At 49.3% G+C, this 26,166-nt stretch overlaps 1 protein-coding gene across 2 annotated transcripts in view; it reads left to right on the forward strand.

Annotated features, from left to right (window-relative positions):
* Positions 1–26,166, forward strand: part of KIRREL3 (kirre like nephrin family adhesion molecule 3) — a 494,402-nt gene that overhangs the window by 218,908 nt on the left and 249,328 nt on the right. The gene's annotated exons all lie outside the window — the stretch shown is intronic.

Consider the following 26,166-nt stretch of genomic DNA (forward strand, 5'->3'; position numbering starts at 1 on the left):
ATTTAGATGTTCCTATAAATGAGTAGCGTTTTGGGGCTAAGGCAAGCAATTTGTGCGGTGTTTTCCTTCTATCTTCTGCCTTGAAAAGGTGATTAGCACTTTGGTGGGGAGAGGGAGGGTATGTCTCACAAATTGCTTCTTTGATCAAGGCAAATCAAGAGGTGTGATGAGATGATTGGCTGGCGCAAGTGTGCGAGCTGTACCCTGCGTTGTCCCGAACTCAGATTGGAATTAACGAAGGCTGCCTTCATCAGAAATTCATCTGACTTCCTTCAAATGGTTTGAAAATACCCCTCAAAATAGTATTACTACAAAATTTTTGATGCAGAACAAAAATAGAATGAAAAATACACATGTGACAGAGATAATACAACACACATAGTCTGTTATAAAAATCTTTAAAAGGCTGCAAGACAGCATTTCCAACCCACTCTAAAAATAGCTAATTGAGAAAGATTCCTTTATGCTAATGCTCTTAATTGCCTGGGTAGCTCTATAGAAAAGTCAGCTGATTACTGGCTAGTACTTTGGGAGCCATAAAAGCCAAAGTCAGGAGCCCAGTTAAATAATATGAGGGTGGGAACCCTCGTGTGTCCTGTACGGCTATACTGGAAATCTTGCTGGCTAATTAGTGAGTCAGTCGTTATGCAAATGAGCACCTCCTGACCTGCAACAGCTTGTACTTTTTCCCCACCACCCTTGCAAAGGAGGCCAGTTAAATGGTTATCATCTAATGCAGAATAAGAGAATAATCAAGTTTTAGGGACAACCCCCTTTGGGAATCACATGGTCTAACTTCTCAGTCTGAAGATGAAGAAGCTGAGTCTTCAGGGGTTGGGATTCTTGCCTGCAGCTGCTAAATCTGAGCTGAATTCCAGACTTTTAGACTTCTCATAGACCATTTTTGTTTTCCTGCCTTTAACTTCGATTTTATTCTGCAAACTTCAGTTTTCTGCACACAGAAACTGATAGAACCCTACTAGAACAACAGGAAAACGAAGGTTGCTATAATGAAAAGTGTTAGCAGATCAGCAGACCTGTATTCTGAGCGACCCTGAAACCATTGGGCCTATCTTTTGTCTTGAGCTCTTCCCCACTGAGAAATTCCTGTGTCCCCTGACACCATCGGAAAAGGAAATAGATGGGACTTTCACAAGTCCTTGAAACACCTTTTCCTGTTGCTTCTAGAAGTACCCAAGGTTTTTATTTTTACCCCAGAGGTCTGAGCTGAACCCAATGGCTTCAGTCATAGCAAATTTGTGTTATGAAACCTCTGTACTTCTGAATCGTTGGGGCTGGCTTTTCCTTTTCGTTTCTTTTTTTTTTTTTTTTTTCATTTTCTTTTTCCAATTCCCTTTGTAATCATCTCAAAGCCAAGTGCTCATTTCCACCAGAACTTTAAACATTGTGCCTTTATGTAGCACAGCTTTTAATTTTCCTCCCTAACAGAAGTGATTGTTTATGTTGTAAATGCCACATTAGTCTCCATGAAATGGAGATGGAATTGATTTTCATTTCAGAGATTTCACAGCTTGCCCCAGAACTTTATGCTTGATTGCCAATGCTCAGAAATGCATGGGCTTCTGAGAGGTTCAGAAATGATGTGTGTAACATGGCGTATAAAAATGTGAGAATCGGAGCCGCATGTGTTGGAAGACAGGCCCCTGAGTCTCGGTGGACGCGTCTGGCCAGGAACTCAAAGCCACCAATGTCTTGAGTACACGTGACGCCTGCAAGGCATGGACTTCAGTCCCAAGTTAGCTTACCCTCAATACCTCCAATTTTCCCTGCTAGCGGATTTGTCGGGGACGTGGGGATGTGCTCCAAACTGAATCCAGCGTGAACGCTGCTCAAAGCAAAGGAAGGGGAAAGCCACGCTGGCACATTAGGAGGGGAGGCAGAATGGGGGCAGATGTCAGACTGACCCAGAAGAAAGCTTCTATTTTTGCCTCATGTCTCCTGCTGCCTTTGGCTCTGCAGCCTCCCCCTTTGGGAACCTGTTGCGTGCAACTGCCGAAGCCAAGAGGAGCAGATGGCACCACTCTCTTCCAGGGACGTGAGATGATGCCCCTGGCAGGTTGTGGCCCACACCAATACACTGGTCTTGGTCAGCTGTTGGCCTGATCACCCAGGCGAGGTGCCTTCCCAGGGACCTGTCAGACTCGCAGCTGCCGTGTGCTAGAGCCTCCTGGAAGCCCCTTCTCTTCAAAAGCTCCTCCAACACTTGAGTTTTTAAAACACAGTTGACATTCAATACAATGCAATGAAGACGTTCATTATCATTCTGTTCATCATTTGTTACATTTGACAGACCATTTGTAGGGTAGGCAGAACAACATCTCAGCAGCACACAATTTAAATGGCAGCGCTGGGGTGGAGCCGTCTTCTGGAAGATATCAGGGGAATCTTATTTTGAATGATTATCATCATTGTTAATTTGAGCATTTCTACTTAATTATGTCTAGCTCCATCAAGTTATAAATATGTATATATTAATGGTAACAGTATGAGCTTTATTGGCCAAATACATAATTGGTGATTAAAACAGAAATCTCCCAATATGTCTAAAGCTGCCACCCTAAATTAATAGTAAAGTATAAAAAGAGGCCAAGTCCCATTGCTAGTCAATTAATGACACTTTTCCTTATACCAAGATAATACCTAGATGTGAACAGATATACCCGAGTGAGGTTCCAAAATTAGGCCCCGGTGCTGGGCTCAGCCTGTCCCTCTCCTCCCTTCTCTCTCCTTCCTGAATGCCATATGGCGAGAACTCCGGCTGTCTGTGAGCAGTGGGAGAATGTACAGGGAAGGAACGTGGAGAAGAGCTCCTTGAAGCTGGCAGGAAGACGTGTTTTCACAAGGCCGGCTGGCCCCTGGGCGAGGTCGGGAGAGTGGCAGGGACCGAGGGGCAGGGGGAAGGTGGGACTGTCAGTATGCCGACCTTTTCCTCTTGAAGTCTTCTTCTTCTTCCCTATTTTTTTTCTTCTTGTTCTCTCTTTTTCTTCTTCCTTTTTTTTTTTTTTTTTGAGTTTCTGATGTGTTTCTTTTTTAAAGAGAGCAGGGAAGGAGGCAGCTTTATCAAGTCCAGTTCTCATTTTGCATTAGAGAGTCATATTGATTTTCCACCCATGACTGCTGAAAATTAGAATTTCTTCATGAAGCTTGATTCCTTTCTTGTCGTGGTTCTTATCTTTTTAAATATGATTACCTGCACTTCAGGGCTTCATGGCTAAAATCATAATGAACCTCCCCACCCACCCCAGGGCAGGCCCACGTCTGCGGCTTTGGGAGGCGTGCAAGGACCTTCTCCCAGAATAGATGTTTTTCCCTCTGGTAGCTTAATGCCCTATCTTTGGACCACAGACTTATTGACTTACTACTAATTTTCTTGTCAGGATAATTCTTCCAATCAAGATTTAAAACAAACTAGGAGGTTACTAAAGTGCTGGAGATTAAAACCTAATGCTTTTTTTTTATTTGGTTAAGAAACTCTTATCTGGGTTCTTTGGGCCCAATTTAAACCATACTAACCTTCCTTAAAGGGCCAGCCTTGTTTGTGCCGAGCAAACACCTTCCCTTCATGTCTGTCTCTACTGCTGTGAATTTGCCCACCAGAAAGAAGAAATAGATCATTCCCACAGAATCAACTTGCAGGCAGCTGCTTGGTGCAATGTCCTTCAATGTCTAACCATGGAAAAAGAGACCAGTCATTTCCTAAGTGGTGATTTGAGGTGACCTATATTTTAGGAAATTGCTGGATTCACCATCAGCTCTTGTCCTTCCAACCTGTAGACCCAATGCTGTAATGGGATACTGCTATGTGAAGAGAAGTGGCTGACAAGAAGCAGACAGTGGAGGAAAACCACAGCACAGCACCAGACACCACCACACAGAGACGCCCGGGGACCATCCAGGGACCTTTGATATTTCTCTCTCATCTCCATTCTTTGCTTCTTAGATGATGTCAATCTTCTTCCCCAGTATTTGCCAAAGACAACATCCATCTTGTAGGCCTTCCACCAAGTATGCTTTGCCCATTCTGTTCCGATAATTTCTGTAGATATGACTTACCATTATTGAAAGAAAGTTCTTCAACCAAACATGCAATGTAGCTGGATGGTCTGAGTTGAGGCCAGGGACAGAGGTATAGAGATCATAAAGTCAGAGAGGTAGGTTCTGGGGAGTGCTGTTTTCAGTATTGAACATCTTTATTTTCCATTCAGTTTTCTTTTAATCTTGCTTTCTATTAAAAGTCTTCTCAAAGCTAATGCAATAAATTTAGATCAGTAGCCAGATGCAAAGCAAAACTTTTGGCAGGGACTCCTCTATCAAAAGACATTGCAAATGAAATATGCTCTCCCTTGGGGATTATTCTACAGTTTAATTTAATTTGATATTTCAAATTAAATTAATTCAAATGGTTATGCAGTTTCCAGGGAAAACAGACTTCATTTATGATGTTCTGCCACCAGACTGTTTAGCAGCCATCGTATCTCCCACATTGTTAACTGAGAATGATAAATAGTGACAGAATAGGCTTATCCCCTCACCTCCCAGTCCTTGGCTTAGACAGGACACACAAACCCTTCCTGTACCACACACTTCCTTCCTGGGCAGCTCACATCTTTATTAAGACCATTATTGCTAAGACTAATACGATCCATGGACCCTTCTATCTAATCGTTGCTAAGCATGTAATGAAGATGTATGAAGCCTCATGAGGGAACAGATGCCATGATTCCCATTTTATAGATGAGGAGACAGGTGGTGATGAGATTTACCCAGCGTCACGCAGAGAAAGGCAGTGGGGGCAGAACCAGGGCCGAGGTCCTCCACCCTCTGCTTCATCGGGTGATCCTCCCAGTCTGCCACCCCTCATGGGATCTTCATGTAATCAGAGCTAGGTCTTCACTATCCAAGAAATTAAAAAGTTGACTTGTTTGGAGTCAACAAATCACCAGACCTTCCATCTGGGGAGTTTGTCCCCCACAGTGTTCGTTTATTTCATTTTACTTTTCAAATCACCATGCAGTAAAAATAGAATTTTTAGCCAGTGGTCACTTTTGCCTCCTTTTAGTTGTCTTTTTTTGTGTGTAGTTTTTTCTAAATAATCTAGGGAGGAAGGCCATCTACATCCCCAGGTGTGGGGTCGAAGGGCGGGGCTCTCTGGGGAAAGCCTGGCTGGCTGCCTAGGAGAAGAGGTACAGAGCCTTTCCAGGGCAGCCGGGATGTGGCTGCTCTGAGCCTGGTCTCTGCGACTGGTGGGCACCGGGCTGACAAACACCACCAAAACTTTGTGTCCTGCAGAACTTTTCTGCCTGTTTTTCTCCTTCCTTTTATAAAGCAGGTTTATTACTCACTCGTAACATGAAAACCCCAAGGTTTTCCAACTAAAACAAAGCTTACTATTATCACAAAGATTCCAGAAGAGCTCAGAAAGCTGGGTTCATGGTGGTCTGATGCCATGTGTTTCAACTAAGGGCATGTGTTTCAGAGGACTCTCTCTGCCAACATCTCCCCGCCTTCAACACCAGTGTTCCAGCTCCATTTTCTGCTAAAATTCCCAAGGAAACATGCAGAACCAATTATTATTTTCCATGTTCTCTGCTTTGGGAGAGTTCTCCTTCAGGGGTGCAACTAGGTCATGAATCTAGATTTGTCAGGAGAAATGGAATTTGCATTCTTTCACATGTGAATCTCTTGGGGGGAAAATCACAGACTTAAAACCACAGTGATGTGCTGTACCACAGGTGCTGGTGAATTGGGCCCCAACTTAAGAGAGTTAAGTGTTCCCTAGTTCTGCATCCATTTTCAGGAACAACACCCAGTGGTCTTATTCTGTTGTAAGAATAATTCTATTATGCAATTATTATTATTAGCACTGTAATGATAATGGTAATTCTATAGCTCCATAATTAACCCATCAGCCAGTTAGCTTCTAGGGTCCCTTGAACCCATAAATGCCTAATTAATCCTGGCATTGTTTTTAAGCTATTGTTTTAATTCTTAAGAAAGAAATCTACAAAATCCAAAAATCGAGGAGGCTCCTGAAGATAGTTTGAAAAGCCAGGAGCTGCCCAGGAGCGGCAGCTCACACCTGTAATCCTAGCACGCTGGGAGGCCGAGGTGGGAGGATCCCTGAGTTCAGGAGTTCAAGACGAGCCTGAACAAGTGAGAGACCCTGTTTCTACTTAAAATAGAAAAAATAGCTGAATGTTGTGATGGGTGCCTGTAGTCCCATCTACTCAGGAGACTGAAGCAGGAGGATCATTTCAGCCCAGGAGTTTGAAGTTGCTGTGAATTATATCACCACAGCTCTCTAGTAAAAATAAGTCAAAAATAATGGACAACTTCTTGGTTTAGAAGAATAACAAGATCTGTGATGTGCCGAGCACCTTAGAGCACCTCCCGACGTCTCACTCTGGCTTCCTAACTCATCCCATCGCCTCTATTTCGCAAGTAAGAAATGGAGATAGAACGAGGTGAAGTGACCTGATTGAGGTCCCCTGCCAGTGGAACTTGAAGCCAGTGCTTCTTACCCTCCACCCGTCTTCTTACTAACTGTAATATTCTGCCACCCAGGCTCGCAGAAAAACACAAATTGAGAGGCTTTCATCCTCTGTCCCTTTATTCTCACTTTCCTCCTTTTGGGGTCTTCCTTCCCATAACTGGACAGGCACCAGAATCTTGAAGTTCTCACTCTTTCTTTTCTCTTTTTTGCTAAAAAAAAAAAAAATTAGTGAGAACCCACTTGCAGAAGTATTATACAAATTATAATACTTTGCACAACTTTTTAACTAATGGTCACTCTTGCCTCCTGAGATCTCACATTCCAAAATTTTTTAAACTCTCTTAGCAAATGGCTAGATGGGTAGAAAATTGCTTCTGTCTGTGACAAATGCTCAAAGAATCAAGTTTATTTGACCGACGGAAGAGAAACTTGAGCAGTGTTTTTAACGGCTTTCAAGTTCATAACAGAGATACTGAAACTTCCCAGCTGTTCTCCATTGCCAGGGAGAATGGAACAGAAGGAAAAGTGGTTCGCTCAAAGCAATAGACGTTCTGCTTATGTAGAAGAACTTTCTGGCCGTGAAGAATTATTAGACAAGGAGATGGTGCGAGGCAGGTTGTCCTTGACGACCTCTCAGAATAAGACAGTTTGCTGTCTGAGGCATTTTAGGCTTTGGGAGTGGATTAAAAGCACCCAGGAGCAAGGTCATGGGTCTGAGTCCTGCGTTTCTACAGCACGCATTCCAAGGCTTTGTTCTTATGTCAACATGAGGTTTCATCAACTCTGGTAAATTCCACACACAGACATAAGATGGAATATGTTTCATCTAAATGATCCAAATTTATTTTGCTGTACCAATCACATGTGTATATGTCCATATGAAGAAATTAGACAACATCCTATTAAGAGAACAAACTTAATTGATTTATAAAAATCTATCCCTGTGCTTAGCTCCTCAAAGACAGGTGCTCTGTCAAGGGCAGTGCTCTGCAGAGTGACAACCAGCACGTGTCTCATGAGCACACTCCTGGCATGGAAAGAACCGACGAGCTTCACTCACCAAGGACCGGTTCTGCCACTGGGCACTTGCATAACCCTTGAGGCTTACCTCCTGGTAAGATGGTGGGGCTCCTTTCACTGTTCTGCAACTCGCGATGATTGTTTATTCTGCGCCCACTCTGTGCCAGGTACCTATTTATTGATTGATTATTGTCAGTATTTACAAAAAGCCCCAAGGCAGATAGTACAACCTTCATTTTACAGGTGGGGAAGCTGAGCTGAGGTCCAGTAAAGTTGGAAAACCTATTCAAGGCCTGCGGATGTCTAGGGAACAAATGAGCAGACCTTAAAACCCAGGGTGCATGACAACCAGACACCCACTTGTTTCCTACACAGTCCTGACTCAGTGTCCTCGTACCGAAAATGAGGCTGAATGACAAACTCAAGGGTCTTCTACAGCCCAGTAGTTGATGGGTGCAGTCCTGGGCTTCAGTAAGCCACCTGCATGCTCTCAGGCTGGAGGGGGGATATGTCACTGGTGTGTCGATCTCTCTCTCTCTCACCCTTAATATTCGTCTCCTTCCCCTGTAAAGACTGGGAAGACTTTTCTCTTTTCTTCTTGGAAAAATAATTGTTGACCTTGTTTGAAAAAAAGGACTTCTTGTTGGGGTAGGGAGAGCCAAGTGCAACCCCATACTTTGGTACAGAAGTCGCTTGGTGAACGGCCCTGTTACTTTGGAGATGTCATCTGTTGGCCTGTTATCTCTCGCTCGATAGTTCTGGTTCTCAGCAGATGATGTCCCCAAGAGTAAACCAGTAAGAATGGTGGGGAGGAGCCTTTTCTGTCCTTGAGTACCAAGGAACGATGCAACTTGAACAGCAGCAGCCAGTGCAACTCAGAAAAGGTGTAGGAAATCCCAGCAAGACACACAGACCTACACATGTTCCAGGGTTTAGCAAGTGAGTCATGCCAGGAGGGCGAAGGAGTCAAACTTACATGGCTGAGAAAGGATTGGGCTCCCAGGGAGCACAGTCACGGACTATAACTACCTCCCCCAAACCAGTATAAACCAGTATAAAGGAAGTAAGGGCATTAATCACTGTCTCCAACACGGTGAGAACAAGGTGCAGTTGCCATCACATGGAGAGGCACACGGAACGCACAAGAGCGAAAAGTTCAAAGATGAGAGATGGGGCAAAGGTGGTGGGTGGGAGGTGGTGAGTGGCACCGACCCCTGCTGCCTGAGGACCCACGGGAGGGAGGATTAAGTGCTGATAGGAACCGGAGTCTAAGCAGGTCCAGGAAGGCTAGATGGAGGGCGCATAGCAGCCCCTGTGTGGTTTTCCCACCCAGAAATCAACGCACTGAGGAGCGATGACTCACTCTTGCAAATTGCTTGGTAAATATGCTGAGTAAATCAAAGAAGCCTGTTTCAACAACAGAGCATTAGGGACTGGGTAGATGGAAGCCTGCAGATTCCAAAAGGATCCCAGGCAGTGTGCCCGTGGTCACTGGGCCTTTTTATCACAACACTGGCCAGGACACATGGCCCAGTTTAATCCAACTCTGTTAACACGAAACCTGGCTTCCTCGTCAGACCAAGGCCAAGTCTGCTGGCCTCCTTGCCTGGCCTCTGCGTCCCTCCTGGGCCCCTACCTGCCCTGCCCCTGCAGCAATATTGATGGCTTCTGCCTCACCAGGCCCTCACAGGAGCCCTTCAGAGATGGCCCGAGACGCCTGCTGGGAGTAATTCTCGCCATAGGCAAGCTCGAGAATTATTGATGAAATAACCTTTGGGAGCCTGAGTCTGAGGTTTTGCAGATGCAATGGCAAGATTATTGTTTAAGTGGGGACTTGATCAGGCGGTGACCTAGAAAACATTTAGTTCTTTTATTACTTTCAGAGCTTCCTGGGGCTCGCACTCTCTTCTGCCTTGGAAGCCTGGGCAATACAGTGAAAGGAAGTGGTGGATAAGACTATGAGATTGTCCCTGGCCAGAGGCCAGAGGGCTCCGAGGCAGAGCCTTGCCCTAGGATGAGAGGGTCCTGAGCCTCCTCGGAGTCCCTGGAGCCAGAATGGCACAAAAATAATTCAACTGCTCAGTGACTAGCCATTTTCACCTTAAAAGGTCAACTTCACCAGATTCAAGGAGCAGATAAATCAATTTCCAGGAAGGCAATTATTACATGGGATGGCCCATCACCAGGCCCACAATGCTGGGCAGGGGCAGATGGAAACTAAGAAATAGTGGGGCAGAGAGTTTCCTGAGAAGACGTGCCCAGGGCCTGAGGGACACTAATCTCAGCTCATATGACCACATCACAAACCTCCATTTTGTCTTTTTTTTCTCAGAAGTTGAAATATGAACCAAATGTTTTTAATGAGCTAGGAAATAGTTCAGACTCCTTTGATTCCCCCCTTTGAATTGCTATAGGGTGAACTGCAAAGCTGTGTTTGTTTTGGTCAGGTGAGATAGACTATCCTGTATCACAGAGATGTCACCGTGGCTCCAATTCAATGCATCCCTGGTGGACAGACCAGAATACAGGGCCTGAGAGCGGGGCAGGTTCAGAGGGCAGGTTCCCTGAGCTCTGAGAAGGGATGGCAGGAGGTGCCTACGAGGGCCAGGGTCTCCCTCACAAAACTGGACCAGAATGTGCAAGTGCCAAATAACATTTCCCCCACAATGGTGCCCATCACCTCCCCATGCACGTTAGACCGCGTCCACAGCTTTCCTCAGGAAGCCCATTCTCAGTTGTATTTTCAGCCTTTATTTAGGGTCCACTCTGAAGAAGCCATACTTAGTTGTTAGCACAGCAGGCAGCGGGGCAGACACAGTGCCTGCCTCAGGAAGCCCGCAGCCTGGCAGGGAGAGTGGCCTCTAAGGTGAGCAGGAAACAGTGCCCACCAGCACCTACTGCCCACCAGGCACCCTGGGTTGCGGAGCGAGGAGCTCCAACAGGGTCTGGAGGGCCTAGAGGGCCTCTGAGTCCCTATCCTCAGCTTCAGTGGCCCTCCTGGCTCCAATATTCTTCCAGATACAAACCTCAGAAATTAGGTCTTTGCCTCCTCTTTCCACTGCTGCTCCGATCGGTCACCCAGCTCAGGGTTACTTCCGTGGAGATACACTCTCCCCAGCCTCTCTGCTCCATCCCACAGCCACTCTTGAGAGCCTCAGCCTGCCCCCCACAACCAGTACTCCCTGCCTCCCTTTTCCTCTGGACTGCTGCCTCCTCCATGTGAGCTCCCAGGAAGGTCCCTCTCAGCTCACCTTCTCAGTTATTTACACAACACACACTTACCGAAACGCTTGTCCCCCCCAGATCAGGTTGTATGTTTTAAAAGGCAAACCCGTGTCCAGTATGTCCCTTGACTGGGGCCCAAGACCCTTCCCACTTTGGTTAGCCTTCCAGGTCTGCCCCCACACATGAGCTGTCCTCCACGTCCCCGAGCACAACTCTGCCTGCCTGAGCCTTTGCCTACTGCTTTCCACTCCTATTTGTTGGAAGTCTACCCATTGCTGAAGCCCAAATCTAAGGTCACCTCTTCCGTGAGGCCTCCCTGATGGAGCCAAGCAGAAGTACAGAGTAGGCTGCCCATCACTGAGTTTATTCTGGGGACATATACACTCCCCACGCGTGCGTCTCACACAGGCTCACATGCATGCCCGAGAGCTCTCAGACCACAGGGGTCTGTGTGCACCGGCCCCTGGCAAGCTGTGGCTGCTCCCCAGGAACTGTGCTGAGCAGCTTGGCCAGATTATCTCAGGTAGTCACCCAATGGTCTCACGAAATAGCCACCATAATTATATCCCCATATTTCAGAGGAATCGGAGGGGTTAAGTAAATTGTATAAATGAGGTCACACTGCTCAAAAGCAGCCAAGATTCAAATCCAATTTTGGCCAAATCCCATGGATATAACACCACAGTGCCATTCATCTGGGAAAGGGTCCCTCTGTAAAGGACTGTGGACCGGCTGCTTGCACAGTGGTCTGTGTGTGGTGTGTACACTCACAGTCATACCCCCGGTACCCAACAGAGCCCAGAACATCTCCTAGACACATGAACGGGAATGTTGGTGAGTTATCACGTCAAACCTCCTCAGTCAGAACAGCTGAAATTGGGGCCTGAGAGTCTCTCTGTTAACAAACTGTCCAGGTGATTCTTACCTAGCCAGCCAGCCCCAGTCCACAGAAACTACCCCAGCCTCATTATTCTATGAATGGAGACATGAGGCCCACAGCACCGACTTGCCGAGGTTGACAGCACCCTCTTCCCATCCCCACATCTTTTCTCTGACTGGGACTTTCAGGCACCTCTGATTTCTCCTTGCTGTAAGATAAGATACAATACCAACCTTGAGCAGAAAACAAGCCCATATCTCCACCTGCCCTGTCTGAGATCTGAAATTGGTTTTCCTGACTCTTCTCTCTCAAGAGGTCCTTCCTGTGGCCTCATCTCAGATAAGCTGAGCAGGACACAGCCTCTGGGCAGTTGACCCAGAAACTCCAAACCACAGCCAACCAGGTCTTTGACCTGAAAGTACCTTGTTACTGGGTTCTGCTTAATGCAGATCCAGCAGCTTTGAATCGCCTTCTTGCCTCCTCAGAGAGGAGCCATGTTGCCCAGCAACCAGTGTATCAGTGCCGCAGCAAGGCCGCTGGTCAGTGCCATAGCCAGGCTGCTGGTCAGTGCCACAGCAAGGCTGCTGGTCAGTGCCACAGCCAGGCCGCTGGTCAGTGCCACAGCCAGGCCACTGGTCAGTGCTATGGCAAGGCCACTGGTCAGTGCCACATCAAGGCCGCTGGTCAGTGCTATGGCAAGGCCTCTGGTCAGTGCCACGGCAAGGCTACTGGTCAGTGCCATAGCAAGGCCACTGGTCAGTGCCATAGCAAGGCCGCTGGTCAGTGCTATGGCAAGGCCACCAGTCAGTTCTGTGCCCCTGAAGCTGTGTTTGCTGGCCTGGTCTGTGATCTCTTACCAGCTGGGGGATGTGACAAGAGCTTACGATTTGGAGTTACACATACCTCATTGATATCCTGTTCCAACCGTATACTGACTATATGTGGCCTTTACAAGTCACTTTCTCTCTCTGAATCTCATTTTCCTCATCCCTGCGGTGAGGGGAGTTTTATGGGGAATCTCTGGCTCTTCCCAGTTCTGACATCTGTGTTCTGTTTCCTGTGACCTGGCTGTGAGCTGCTTCTAGGACCCAAATCAAGCCTGCTGAAGACAGTGAGTTCTATTTCATGTCACCATTCTAGGTTATGAGTCCAGCCACCAAGGCACAGAAATAAATCAGGACCTTGGAAAGGGTTAGCACACGTTGTCCTTCCAAGAACACCACCTTTCACCCAACACCAGTTTTGCCTTCATAATAACCCTCCCTTGCATACAGACAGACAGCAAGACTCTCTGGAAATCCTCAAGAAATGCCGTCCATATGTTTTTGAGTCATTTACTCTGAACCCATCATAATATTGTTCTTTGAAGATCCATTTACATTTGTTCTAAAGGCTTATTTTAAAGCTTATGCAAATGAACTAGATTAAGATTGCATTCTGGAAACTGAAGCTGGAAAACGGGAAGTTCAATTTCAAGCATGGTGTAAATAGAATTTCAGATGTGTTCTGAATAGTTGCCCCCTTTTAGCCCACACATCCTCCATTCAGCCTCCTGGTGCCCTCAGACCAGCAGTGGTTCTCTACAAGGGAGACGCTAACTGATGGAATTAGGGGTAATGGAAACAGCAATGGAATGGCAGTCTCATTCTGGACTCCTGGCTCGCCGTATGGCAGCGAAGAGCTACTTAATTTTATTAGGCTTCAGTTTCTTCTGAACCACCCCAGACCTCAGTAGTTCCCTAAGATCAGCTGCCTTAGAATTGCCAGCGGAGCAGATTCTGCACATGTAACCCTGATCCACTTAATCACAGCATCCATGGGCAAAGCCCCAGCATTTGAGCTTCCCACATGCTCCCCACCATAAGGACCTCTCCTCTTTACCTCCACGATTCTGAGCTTTGTTGCTGAGTCTCCCTGCCAGCTCTCATTTCCCTTCCTGCTTCCTGAACTCCCTGTGCTCATCTTATGGCCCTGTTGTGACTCTTGAATGTCTTCTTTGAAGAGTCAGGATTAGTTGTTGAACTCTGGAAGGATGAAGAAGCCATCCCTCGTCCCCCTCCACACACTAGGATGGGGTGCCCGGAGAGTGCAGCTCAGTAAGTGGCTTCTCGTGACCAAAGCCCCACAAGAGCCATAAGGCTGGCCCTGCAGAAGTGACAGGCTAGCTGATGATCAGACACAAAACCACTACTTCAGGAAACACAGGGAACATACGGTCACATCATTAAAGTCACAGGCTTATTCACAACCATGTCACAGGTGGGTGATGGGCCAGCAGCGTCTCAGGGATGTGGGTTAGAACTTGAACCTGTGTGCCGGAGGGCCTTGCTGAGTGGAAGTGTGGAGCAGAAAGTGCAGCTCAGACAGAGACACGGGGAGCTGGGAGGCTATGCGCAGGGGGGAGCAGCCTATGTTTGACCTGAACTGTCTCTTCCTGCTGGTGAGAAGGGAACACTGGCCTGGAGCACAGAATGCCTAATGAAGGTTTTCCATTCAGGGCCGCAGAAATGAGTTCCTTGTGGTGAAACCTTTTCCCTGGCCCACCACTTTCTCTATTCTCACATGGCCCCAAAGTAAGCCCTGTTGGTGGTGTTTCTGGGAGCCTGACACCTGTTAGGCTATGGGGGACTCACGTGGAACACTGGACATGCTCTTCGCGGTGACTCTGGCTTTTTCCAAGAGGCACAGCCTCATTTTAATGTAACTCTAGCCAGGTTCCAACAAGAAAAGAATACACTTAGCCTGGCTATGCAGAATTAAGAATTTGTCTACGTTTGTAAATCTGTTGTTTAGTCCCTTTTTGTCCCCTGCCCCAGCCTGTTCCTCTGGCACCTCCTTTTGGAGCCTCAGGCAGGCTGAGGGATTGTTGTCTTTTAGCCTTCCTCCCCAAGATGGAATGGGAATAAATTGCAAATAGAAGCACCATGCTTTCTGGGTAGGAGAGATGTCTGTGAGTGGGGGCCTTTGAGCCACAGTGACTGCTGAAGGTGGGTCTGGTCCACCCAGACCAGTTCCAGACCCCCCTGCAGCAGCAGTCGTAGAAGGAATGCCATCTCCACTGAGTTTAGCAACAGAGCACTTTTCATTTCCTTCAATCCTGTTTATAAAATCGTATTTTACCCTGTTGCTTCATTTCAGACCCATCTGCATTTCTCCCACTAATCACAGCAGAACTCCCCACTGTAGCCTTCATTACCTGCTCAAAAAGAATGTGGAGAGAAAACATAATTAGATGCCACTTAAAAAAATAATAATATCTTGAAAATAGAGCAATGACTTAAATTTTAAAATAGAAGTAAGGAAAAAAAAAACACAATTTGAACTAATGGGCCATGTTCCCTGGGGTTGAATTGGGTTTTAACACAGATGTGTCACTCTTTTTCTTTCTTTCCGTGCTCCCTTCACCCCACCTTCCCCTCCAGTGGACCCTGATGAATCTCAGGTTCAGGTGGACGGGTGATTAGATTTCCTCGTCTCTGCTGAAACAATGAAATATTTCTGTAATACTAAACCCATCAGACTGATCAAACTGCAGTGTCAAAATTCTGCGTGCCACTTCCTGCCCAATCCCCTGAGTTCTGACAAAATGGAGCGCATTTTATTTGCTGGCTCAGAATTCCCTGGGGTTTTTGAAAGCTGATACATGCTGCCTGACTCACGGCATTCACTGGATTTCCACTGTGGGCGTCTGGTGGTGAGAGTCTCCACTGGGGCTGGCTCGCGTGCCAAGCACCCACAGGCATCTCCTCACGCCTACCTGAAATGCAGGTGCTGTTGAGTTGCCGTCACACGGCGGCCGAGCCAGGTGAGAAGCCTCCGGGAAGAGTGTGAACAAGCAGCTATTCACATGAGTTGACTGTCCGTTCTCATTGCTCACAACCCAGGTGGGGTTCCTGACACACCTGCCCCAAACCAAACACTACTCAAGAGCTGTTTAACCGCACCCAAACCCTCAATGCTCCTGAGCCTCAGCTTCTCCGCCTGTAAAATGATGGTAATTCAGTGATGCCGCTCAGCCCACTGCGCGAGGCCGTTACCCTGAGGAAGATGAACGGGCTTACAGAGAAGCCCCGTGACCATGCCAACTGAGGTCAAGTTAATATCATCCCAAGTGTTATCCAGAGCCATGTGGGCAAGTCGTGTCTGGTGGGGTCACATCTTCGACAGCAATGTGGGGCAGTGGGAAGGGAGCCCGGCCAGCCTGCATCTGCGTTTCTGCTCTGAGCTATGTGGCCTTGGGAGAGTCACCCGGTCTTTCTGAAACCTTGTTTCCTCATCTGTGGGATGGAGAGAGCTTAACTTGCCTTTTGAGATTGTTACAGTGTTAGTAAACAAAATAGACATTTGTGTGCCGGGAGCACACCAGGCCCTCAGTAAATAACAGCTTTATCACTCAGGCAATTTGTTTACCAGTCTGGAAGAATAAGGGCAAAGGCCCCCTCTGCCATGAGAAATGTCTTACATGAGCCCGGGTCAGGCCTCAGGGAGGCTCACACTTCTGTTTCTTTTCTCTCTTCATAAACTTTTCTTCAGATGGCCGCCTCGCTGACACAGCCGTGACTCTCTTTCTGAGAGCTTTGTCCTCTGTCCTTGAGATCTGCTAGGACTGAGAAAAGACAGGACATTTCTGGGGAAGGAAGAGGTAGATGGAGCCAACAACATTTATTAACAAATGAGAAACAAGCTCCAGGCCCACAGATTAAGTGCCATTAATTACCACCCAGCAAATATTGAACCACAGTGTTGCACTCTTAGGAAAAAAAGTAGGAAACTCAGCCTGAATATTAAAGGACTTCATTTGCCCCTCGTGTAGACCGCATCACATACCAGCCTAGAGGGCCAAGTGAGGCCAGGCGGGCACGTCCCATGGGGCCCAGCCCGTCTGCACGGGAGCAAAAGTGAGCAGACCTGCTGGAAGGGCAGAGGGCCCAAAAGGGCAACCAACGGCTTCCCTCCTGGGAACAAGAGATATGCTAGGCTTAGTTCCCAGGCTCAGCTGTGGCAGCACACAGAAAGACTGAGGAGTGCAGGTGTGTTCTCTTTCTCCTGCACTTGCCCCCATTCTGCACACAGGAACCCCCTGTAGCTCACATGTGTAAGATGCCCTGTCCTCTGGAGAATTCCAGGATGGGGAACAAGCTCCGCGTGCTGGTGGACCCTATGTGTGGACAGCTGAGTGTTCATAGAGTCAGCTTGTTCTGTCCACCCCTGGGATCACTGTGCTAACAGGGAAACTGAGACTCAGAGCCCCTCCCAGCTTCACCACTTCACCACAATCCTCCCCCATACTCTGTCTGCGACCCAGGAGGCCTGTGTTCCCTGGAGAGACTGTGGAGGCTGCTGGGCAGCAATGCAGGGGTGATGGGGCAGGGAGGGAGCTGATGATCCAGGTCATACCTGCTCTGCTCCCTCTCTGCCTGCTGTGGCCTGTACCCTGTCTGTCCTTTGGTGCTAGAAGCTGCCAGCACATACTCCGCCCTGAAGGTGAGCCCTGCTCCCCCACCTGAAGGCCTGGCCCATCCAGTGTGCTAGTGACAGCCACCATTGTCTCTAAACCCCCCCCCCCAGCGGGGGACACATTCCTATCCCCTCTCAGTACCATCTCACCCAGATTCCACTGAATCTACACTAGGAAACTGCAAAATGGAGCAAATTGGGAAACCAATTTAAGAAAACTAGCCTCTTTTTTTCCTGAAATCTAAAAAAAATCTAAGGGTGCGTCTCTGGAGGATAATGTTTGCTGATGTAACCCACTGCTGGCTCCCTGGGCAACCGGTGGGGCCTCTCCACTCCTGGCTGCCAGACTAGGAATTGCCCTGTGAGCCCGTTCCCCTGATGACTCCAGGTGCTGGAAGAACTATGGGAGATATGGTGACCACAGAGAAGTGAGCATGGCCCTCAGCCCTACCCCTTTCTTGTTTGGAAAGCCAGGAGATGGGTCAAGTGGAAGATTTCTCAATGTCGGCGCTATGTGTGTTTTGGGTAGGATGGCCCCCTGGCGGGATTCCTGTGCAATGTAGACGCCTCACCTGCTAGACGCCAGGAGTTCCCACCCCTCCACTTGGTCGAGGCAGCCCAGAATATCTTCAGGCACTGTCCCATGTGCCCCGGGAACAAGATCTGAGAACTGCTGGCCTGGAAGGTCCCCAAGGGTCCTTCCCGCTCACAGGTTCTCTGTTTAGAAAGTGACAATGTCTGGATTAGGATGTCATGGGGACCTCCCATCAAACCCAGCCCTGGCACCTACACTGTAGACTTTCATTGGTGATGTCACTTTGCTGAGCCTCAGTTTGCCTGTCCGCACATGGAGACGATAGTGCCTGTTTCTGACTGGAGTATTGAACAAGATGTGCACGAAACTTCTGGCACACAGAATATTGCCCTGTAAATGCCACTGTTATTGCCTGTCTACGGCTAACAATAATCCGGGCCATCTGCTCTCTCTCGACAGCCCCTGTCGTGACCAAATCCACACAAATGCAAGACAGCCCTCAGTGATAGCTGTGAAAAGAAACTAATAAAGGTATTAAACACGGACTTGTGTTAGGCTCTATGCTCAGCAGTTCTGTAAAATTCTCAAGCTAAATCAGGACTAACTGAAGATTTAAAAATGCAAGTTGCTAGAAAGCGCCCGTAGTTCAGTGAGTAGGGCGCCAGCCACATACACCCAGGCTGGCGGGATCAAACCCGGGCCTGCTAAACAATGACAACTGCAACAGAAAAAATAGGCAGGCATTGTGGCGGGCACCTGTAGTCCCAGCTACTTGGGAGGCTGAAGCAAGAGAATCACTTAAGGCCAGGAGTTTGAGGTTGCTGTGAGCTCTGATGCTATAGCACTCTACAGAGGGTGACATAGTGAGACTCTATCTCAAAAAAATAAATAAATGAATAAAATTTTTTAAAAATGCAAGTTGCCAATGCCCAGGAGGTCGGGATCTGGAAATACATAGGTGTTTATTTTGTACCTTCAGTATTAGGAATGGTTTCCCTTATTTTTGCCTTTAAGATTCTCCATTCATCTGTTACCCGTGATAAGTGCCGTCTGTGAGAAGGGAAGCAGGGAAAGTAATGTTTAGCTGGATTTTTTCACTCAGAATGAACCTCTTGGTTTGGTTCTGCCTAAAGAACAATTTACTTGAGCTCACACAGAAGGAGACAAGGAGGCTCAGTGCCTGTGGCTCAAGCGGCTAAGGTGCCAGTCACACACACCAGAGCTGGTGGGTTCGAATCCAGCCCAGGCCCGCCAAACAACAATGACAACTGCAACCAAAAAATAGCTGGGCATTGTGGTGGGCACCTGTAGTCCCAGCTACTTGGGAGGCTGAGGCAAGAGAATCGCTTAAGCCCGAGAGTTGGAGGTTGCCATGAGCTATGATGCCACGGCACTCTACCCAGGGCAACAACTTGAGGCTCTGTCTCACAAAAAAAAAGAGCAAAAAAGAAAGAGACAGGGAAATAACAAGCATCCTTAAACCTGAGTTACAGGTTTTGATTTTCATTCCTTTTCTCTCCTATTTGGGGGGCCTGACAGCTGCCTGCTACATTCAAAGCTACCCTCTCCAGTAAGCCCCAGTTCCCCAATGTGCATTACTGAGATCACATCCCTGGTCTGGCTTGCCCCATGAGAGGTTTTAATCTTCAGTGGAAGTATCAATCTGTCGCCGCTGGTTAAAGGCCTAGTTTCTATATTGAGTGTCAGCAGAGAAGGTAGAGGAGGCCAGAGCTGGAGCAGGGGCAGAGTTGTCTCTCTCTCTCTCTCTCCCCCTCTCTTCTTCACGGCTCTGCTCTCTGAGGCCTGGTGATGCTCACCTGAGCCTGATCTCCTCTCGCTCAGAGCCACCTGCAGCCCCGGCTACTGTGGCATGGGCCTGCTGACGCCCATCTCTTTCACGGGTTTCATCACTTGTAGCCTTCAGAAGGAGCACATTTTACAGCTATTACAGAGAGGCAAGGGCTGTTATCAAAGGCCCCCTCTAGCAACAAACAGAACTGAGTTTGCACACACCTCCCAGCTCCGAGCCCCAGCGTGTGTCCCCAGCAGCAGCCAGCAGTGGTCCCCAGGAACAGCCTTTCTTGCAGAGCGTGGGCAGCTGTCCACCATGAACCTCCCTGCTCTACACTCTGACCGGAGGCCTGTGCAGCATGGACCCCTCCTGCCTCAGTTAACACTCCCCTCTCCAGCCACACCTTCTCCCCCACCCTCTTCCACTCCTGCTCCTCCTTCAAGAAGCAGACGCCTTTCCTGCCCTGCCCCCTGCTCCCCACGTGCTCCTCCAGCACCTTGACACGTCTGTGCTACTGCACGTCAGGCCACATCTTTCCCGTCACTTCCCATAATTCCTAGGTCACGGTGTGCTAAATAAAGATTACTTAAATGAATGAACAGATGATGAGCACAGTATCTGAAGTAGTGCACTTATTTATAAATGGCTCCTAGGAGCTGCCATGGACCCTGGCTTCTTTCCCCAGGAGAGCCTTGGACTTTGAGGAGAGAGGCAGGGGGTAGGGAAAGCCTTCTTTCTTCACACCTACTGGTTGGTTTCCTGTAGTGCAGTTTTTCTCCACTTTTGCTGTTCCAAGCACCTGCAGGCTGGTCAGATGCAGGTTCCGCTCTGTCCTTCTGCAGAGGGTTCCCAGGAGCTTCCGACCCTGCCAGACCACACTTTGTGAAGCAGACTCTGGTTTCTTCGGAGCTGTATCCCACCTCATCTGAAGTGGCTGGCCTGTCACCCTGAGCCCACGGCAGGGCCAGATCCCCCCGGCACCTCCCTGCCAGCTTGGTAAAGCAGCTGTATGCCGCTTTATTTATTCTCTCCCATTATCACTGGGGGAAAAGAATCCGTAGACATGCCAGATCTTGTTTACAGCAAGCCTCAGAAAAGTTAAAAGTACAAGTTTTAAAAAAATGGTATCAGCAGCCCTTAGAATCACACATATCAGGAGGAAAAAAAGGGCTAAGGGAAATTCATAAAATATTGAATGACAGTGTGTCGAGACACAGAAAGGGGCAGAACAGTAATTAAAGTAAACAGCACATCAAGCCCTGGCTAAAGCCGTTATTTAAATTGAAAGTCAATGTAGGAGGTGATCATGTAGCCTTGTATAAATGTGTTTCCAGGAGCCTTCTAAGAATATTAATGATTAGAGAAGTATAATGGCTGAATATCAATGATCACTTTTATGGGGAGTGACAGCTCAGAGGGAGAAGAGAGCCCAGGTCCTTCCTGAGATGAGCACTGGTTTGAGGTCCCAGCACACTGCCTCCCTTCAGGGGACGGGAAGAGGGTGAGCGGCAAGGTGTCTTGTGGGTCTGAGGATTGAGGGCCGTTAGCGGTCACCGCGGTCCTCCTTCTCCGAGGCATCTGCTGAGCTCCCGCTATGTGCCTGGTCCCATTCATGGTCACCATCTCTAAAGAGACTTTCCCATCTTGCTCTAAAGGTTCTGAAAAGTTCAGCCCAAAGCCAAATAGTGAAATGGTAAAGCTCTATGGCTGGCTTTTCAACAAAGGCACTGGAAATGCACATTTGGGTTGGAAGTCCATACTCCTCCTTGAGCGCAATGCTCAAAATATCTCAGATGCCTCCAGAGACCTGGGCACCCTTCCTCAACGTTCACAGCAGGGCCTCGCTCCCTCCATGCTGTGTTTCTCTGAGTTTTCTGCAGCGTCTGTGAACATGGGGGGCAAGCAGAGGGCAGAGAGGGCCCCGAAGCTGTGCTCTTGAACTTCAGGGCAGCACTTCCCACTCTGGCCTATTGGTTTTCTGGCAAGTTGAGGGGCTCCTATTGCCACCTTTTCTGCCCTGCAGCACCCTGAGGTTAGATCCCAAGATTCTCCTTGGGTGAAATCTCCATTCCAGCCTTAAAAGGTCAAAATACCTCCTCTCCCTGTCCTCTCAGATGGCAGACAGCCCAGAGAGGACCCCTGTCCAGAGCTGGGCTGGCCTGGGTCAGCTCCACACCAGGAATTAGAGGGGAACATTCACGTCCACAGCCGCTCTGCTCTGGGACAGCTTTCCCAGGCCTGGAAGGCACACTGGGTCAGCTGTATGAAGCTGCTTGGCCCTAACTTGCTCTGTAGAAACGTCCAGTGCAGCTGACCAGAGGGCTCTACACTTTGAGCACAAGGCCGGGTCATGAGCAAGCATGTCCTGTCCTTTGTGAGCTTCCGTTTTCTCACAGGGACAACTTCATGAGAAGGGGCGGCTACTTCAGGGACAGAGGCTTGGGCCTCCTTCCATCCCTAGGCTCGATACAATAATTTGTCAAATTGTTTATAAATGTTTATCATAAACTATGAAGTCATTTTATTGGTAATAATCGTTTTCTATTAATTGCGATATTACTCTAGCCATTACATACAATTCTCCTTCCCAAGTCTCTGGTTCAGATCACCATGCCTGTAGGAAGCTTTAGTCACCTGACAGAGCTAACTGGACCAACCGAGGCAGGCAGTGGGAGGCAAGGTTAATGAGACCCCCAATCCCCTTCCTGCAGCTCTGGGAACCAGGGATCTGCTAGCAAGGCCCCACCCTTCCTTCAGCAATTTTGGATTTTGTTCACCTCTGGTGGTTACTTCTCCTCTCCTCATTGCTAGAACCACAGTCCTCAGTCGCATCCTCAAAGAGCTGCCTCCATCAAAGGAAATCCTGTTCCAGCATCTTTCTTTCACAGTCCTTTTCATTCTCGGCTTTTGATCTGGCATATGCTGGGGGGCCAGGCTCTTGTCTTTCAGCTCGTGAATAAATGGAAGCACTTAGGAGGCAGCCACAGCCAAGCGGGATTAGCTTCTCGTTCCTCGCTAAGTGGGAGGCAGATGGGTCAAGTGGCTGGGGACCTAAAAGTGGCCTTCTTGGAGCCAGCAGGTCTGGTGAGGCAAACCTAGCTTGTAAGTCCAAAGACCTGAATGCCAATCCTGTCCCTCTGGGACAGGTGTGAAAATTTTGGCCCAGCCCCTTTGCTGTATCCGATCAGGCACCATGCTAGGCAGTGGGTCTGCAGAAAGAAATAGAGGCACGTCTGTGACCTCAAGAAATTGCAGCAGTCTGAGCAACAAGCATGGAAATACGTATAACTTGTGGGAAGCACAGCCGAAGACTTTCACAGCAGGTTATGTTTGGGCTGAGTCTGGAAGGATAAAGCTTGGCCAGATGACCACAGTGGACATGGTGGGGTGGACATGGGATAGGGGTGCTTGAGATCGGAGGAAATGCCTGAAAGCGTGAAAGAGCATGATTTACTCTGAGACCTGTGGGTTACCGGGGATGGCTGGAGCAGGGAGTTAGAGGAGAAGTGGAAGGCGGGGCTGAGAGGTGGGCAGGACCAGGTGCAGACGGCTTTGCGAGCTGTGCCAAGGAATAGGGAAACAGACATGCAGACAGATTCATTTGATATCCCGTGAGCAACCAGGGGTGCTACTGGTGCAGAGATGGCGGGAAGGCACTTGGATGTGTACACTGAAGAGGCCTGTGGCCCCAGGGGCAGAGGTCCTATAGGCAGTAGGTTCTGAAGGCTGAGGGTCAGAGCCCGGCTGAGGAGGCACATTGGGAGGTGCCTGGGAGTGAGGGCTGTCCCAGGAAGGGGTGTTCTGGGTGAGAAGGGGCTGAGGATGGAACCCAGGGCAACTGGAGAAAGGAAGGAGACAGGAGAGGAGACTGAGAGGGAACGGGAGCTCGGGAAGAGAGTGTCCCAATAAGAATACTACCAAAGAGTTTCCAGAAGAAGGAAGCGTTCACGGAGGCACATGTCTCAGAAACACCAGCTACTCGGGAGGCTGAGGCAGGAGAATCGCTTGGGCCCAGGAGTTGGAGGTTGCTGTGAGCTGTGTGAGGCCACGGCACTCTACCAAAGGCCATAAAGTGAGACTCTGTCTCTACAAAAAAAAAAAAAAAAAAAAACCCAGAGAATGGGTGTCTGTGAGACACTTTGCAGGAGTCTTCTTGGAGCAGGTAAGCTCATGCATGCAGAAGATTTGGAAATGGTTAAATGCAGGAGACAAACCCCACACACTGTTACTGACTGGTAGGGCTTCATCTCTGTGCTCTGGCCACAGTGGCCCCAGGGTCTGAGCTGCAGGCTTTCCCCTGCTCTAGGGAGTGCCCAGAGCCTGTGAGTGACCATGCGGGACCCCCAGGCTCACGCCCTGTGAGATCCCCACCGGTCCTGGGAGCTGGCTCTGTCTCACCTGTCAGCCTCTTTGCTGTGGACAGGCCTTCTGCACTTTACCCATGTACTGTGTTATCTTTTCCCTAAAATAATTACATTAAAAGAATCAGCACTCTGTGTTTCTTAGAAGTCCATTTCCTGAGAAAGACTCAGCCATATTCTACTCTCTCCTCCCTCATTCCCTCTTTGACGCACTTGTCACCACTTTTCTCTGACTGCCCATTCTGCAGGGTTCAGGCTGGACTACGGGGCAGCCGTTCTGCTGGGATGAGGGGAGAGGGCCTGGCTGTGCTTCCTGGCCTGGGATGTGCTTCCCACAGACTGGGCTCACTCTAAGCCTGCAGTGGGCATCCTGCCCCCACAAGCCAAGGTCTCCTCTGCAAGTAGACAGCCCACTGCCCAGCCACCACCCCCACCCCGCCCTAAGCTTGGAAGCCTCTGCTCCCAGTATGATAGCACCTGAAGAATAGGGGCAGTGTCCGCAGGGGACCAGGAGTCAAGGAAGCAGGAGAGGAAAGAAGCCTGGGAGTCAACACAAGGAGAGGAAGTGGAGTCCAGTAGGTTTTGTCCCAGGGGCCAAGCTACTAGCTCTGCCCCCTTAAACCTTACCAGCTCTGGCCCCATAGTCCAGTACTCAGGGCTTCACTGCCTCTCTTCCCCTCCCTACACAAAGAGTCAGGGCTGCCAGGTTCTTGTCGGTCCTATGCTGGCATCACTTCAGCCTAGCGGCTGTGTGCTCAGGTAGCGAGCAGCCTGGCACAGCACCCTAGCTCAAGGGAGCAGACATCCTACAGCTCTGGAGGGGCCAGGCAGGGTGCTGAGCATTGGGAAGGCAGCATTGGGGGAGACCCACCCTGCCTGCTGCACTCTGGTGGGAGAGCACATCTGTGGACAAGGGCTTGACATGGTGTGTGGGCCAGGCACACGCTCACATATGCCCAGAGGTGCGCCTGCTGCAGGACACCCTGGTCCCTGGAGCACCTGCCAGAAGTGGCTGTTATTTCTCCCCATTCTGCACGCAAAAAAGGAGAGGTTTGGGGCTTTGAGTGACATGCCTGAGGCTACAAAGCCGTTTGGAGGAGATTCTGTCTCTCCTGCAGTCTGGACTGTACCAGGGGGCTGGTGATCACTGCCATGACAACCATGCGCTGTCCACTGCAGCATCAGCCCCCTGTGACTCACTCACACAGTGGGGACCTTTGTCCTCCTGTCACACAGGGTATGCAGGGAGCCTCCTAGACAGTCCTGCTTCTCTCCACACTGCTGGGTGCAGGGTGTGTGGGACAGGTGCCCATGCCCAGGGCAACCTGACTTCACGCTACCCCTTCTTTCTGGGTCTCCCCACTGCTGCACTGAGGGCCCAGGGATTCAGATCTGCATCCTGCACGCCAGGTGTCTCGGGGCCCACAGGGACAAGTCACTCAGGCACAGAGGTGTTCCCACACCCACCCATCAGTCCTCACAGAGACAGTATTTCAGTAGCAATTGTGAAAATGGATCGCACTAAGTCAAATCTGATTTTCTTCGGGAGGAAAATTGAATCCTCCAATTTGTGAGGCAGGCAGAGAGATTAGAAGGAGGACCAGAAAAACATCTCCCCCAGGATGGGATATCCAGACCCCCTGAAGGCAGAGGAGGGAGAGGGTTGCAGCAGGGGCCATGCCAGGCAGGTGGGGCCCGGCCCACTGCAGAGAGCCGAGTGCTTCTCAGCCTCAGGCCTCCTGACTTATGGATGCCACGTCCTCCGAATTTAAACTCAGCCCTAAGCCAGGGGACTACTGTACACTTCCTTACTCATTTTTATTTTAAGATCTGTAAGCTCTGTAGCCTTCCTTCCCAGGCTAAAGCCACCAGAAAAAGACATTTGTGGTGAGGAACTTTCCAAGCAGGGACAAGAGGTGAGGAAGAAGAGGCAGCCCCAGCTCTGAGAATCTGGCCTGTGGTGGCGGGGTCGCCTGCTGTGTGCAGGGATGGGCGCCCACTGGCCCTCTGATGGGGACATACCTGGTGTACACATGCCTTCGCAGTTTCTGTGTGTCAGAATCAGAGCTGGGCACTGGGAATGCAAAGCCACATCCAGCCTGTAGGGAGCCATCCACCTGGTGAGGAAGATGGGCACATCCAAGCCAGCCACAGACTCTGCCGGGATGTGGGGAGGGGTGTGACCAGAGCAGAAGGCATCTCAGAGAAGACGCAGCTCGGTGCCCCGTGTGAGTGAGTGAGAGGGAGACCTTTTAGAGGGACAACAGAGCCAGGTCTTGAAGGATGAGTAGGAGTCTTCCAGGAAGACAGTGGAAAGGGCCTGGCGCAGGTCCCGCCTGCAGCCTTGTGACTTGATGGGCCTCACGCTGCCCCCTCCCAACA

This window comes from Nycticebus coucang, chromosome 6 (assembly GCF_027406575.1).
Source record: "Nycticebus coucang isolate mNycCou1 chromosome 6, mNycCou1.pri, whole genome shotgun sequence".
NCBI classification, from domain to species: Eukaryota; Metazoa; Chordata; class Mammalia; order Primates; family Lorisidae; genus Nycticebus; species Nycticebus coucang.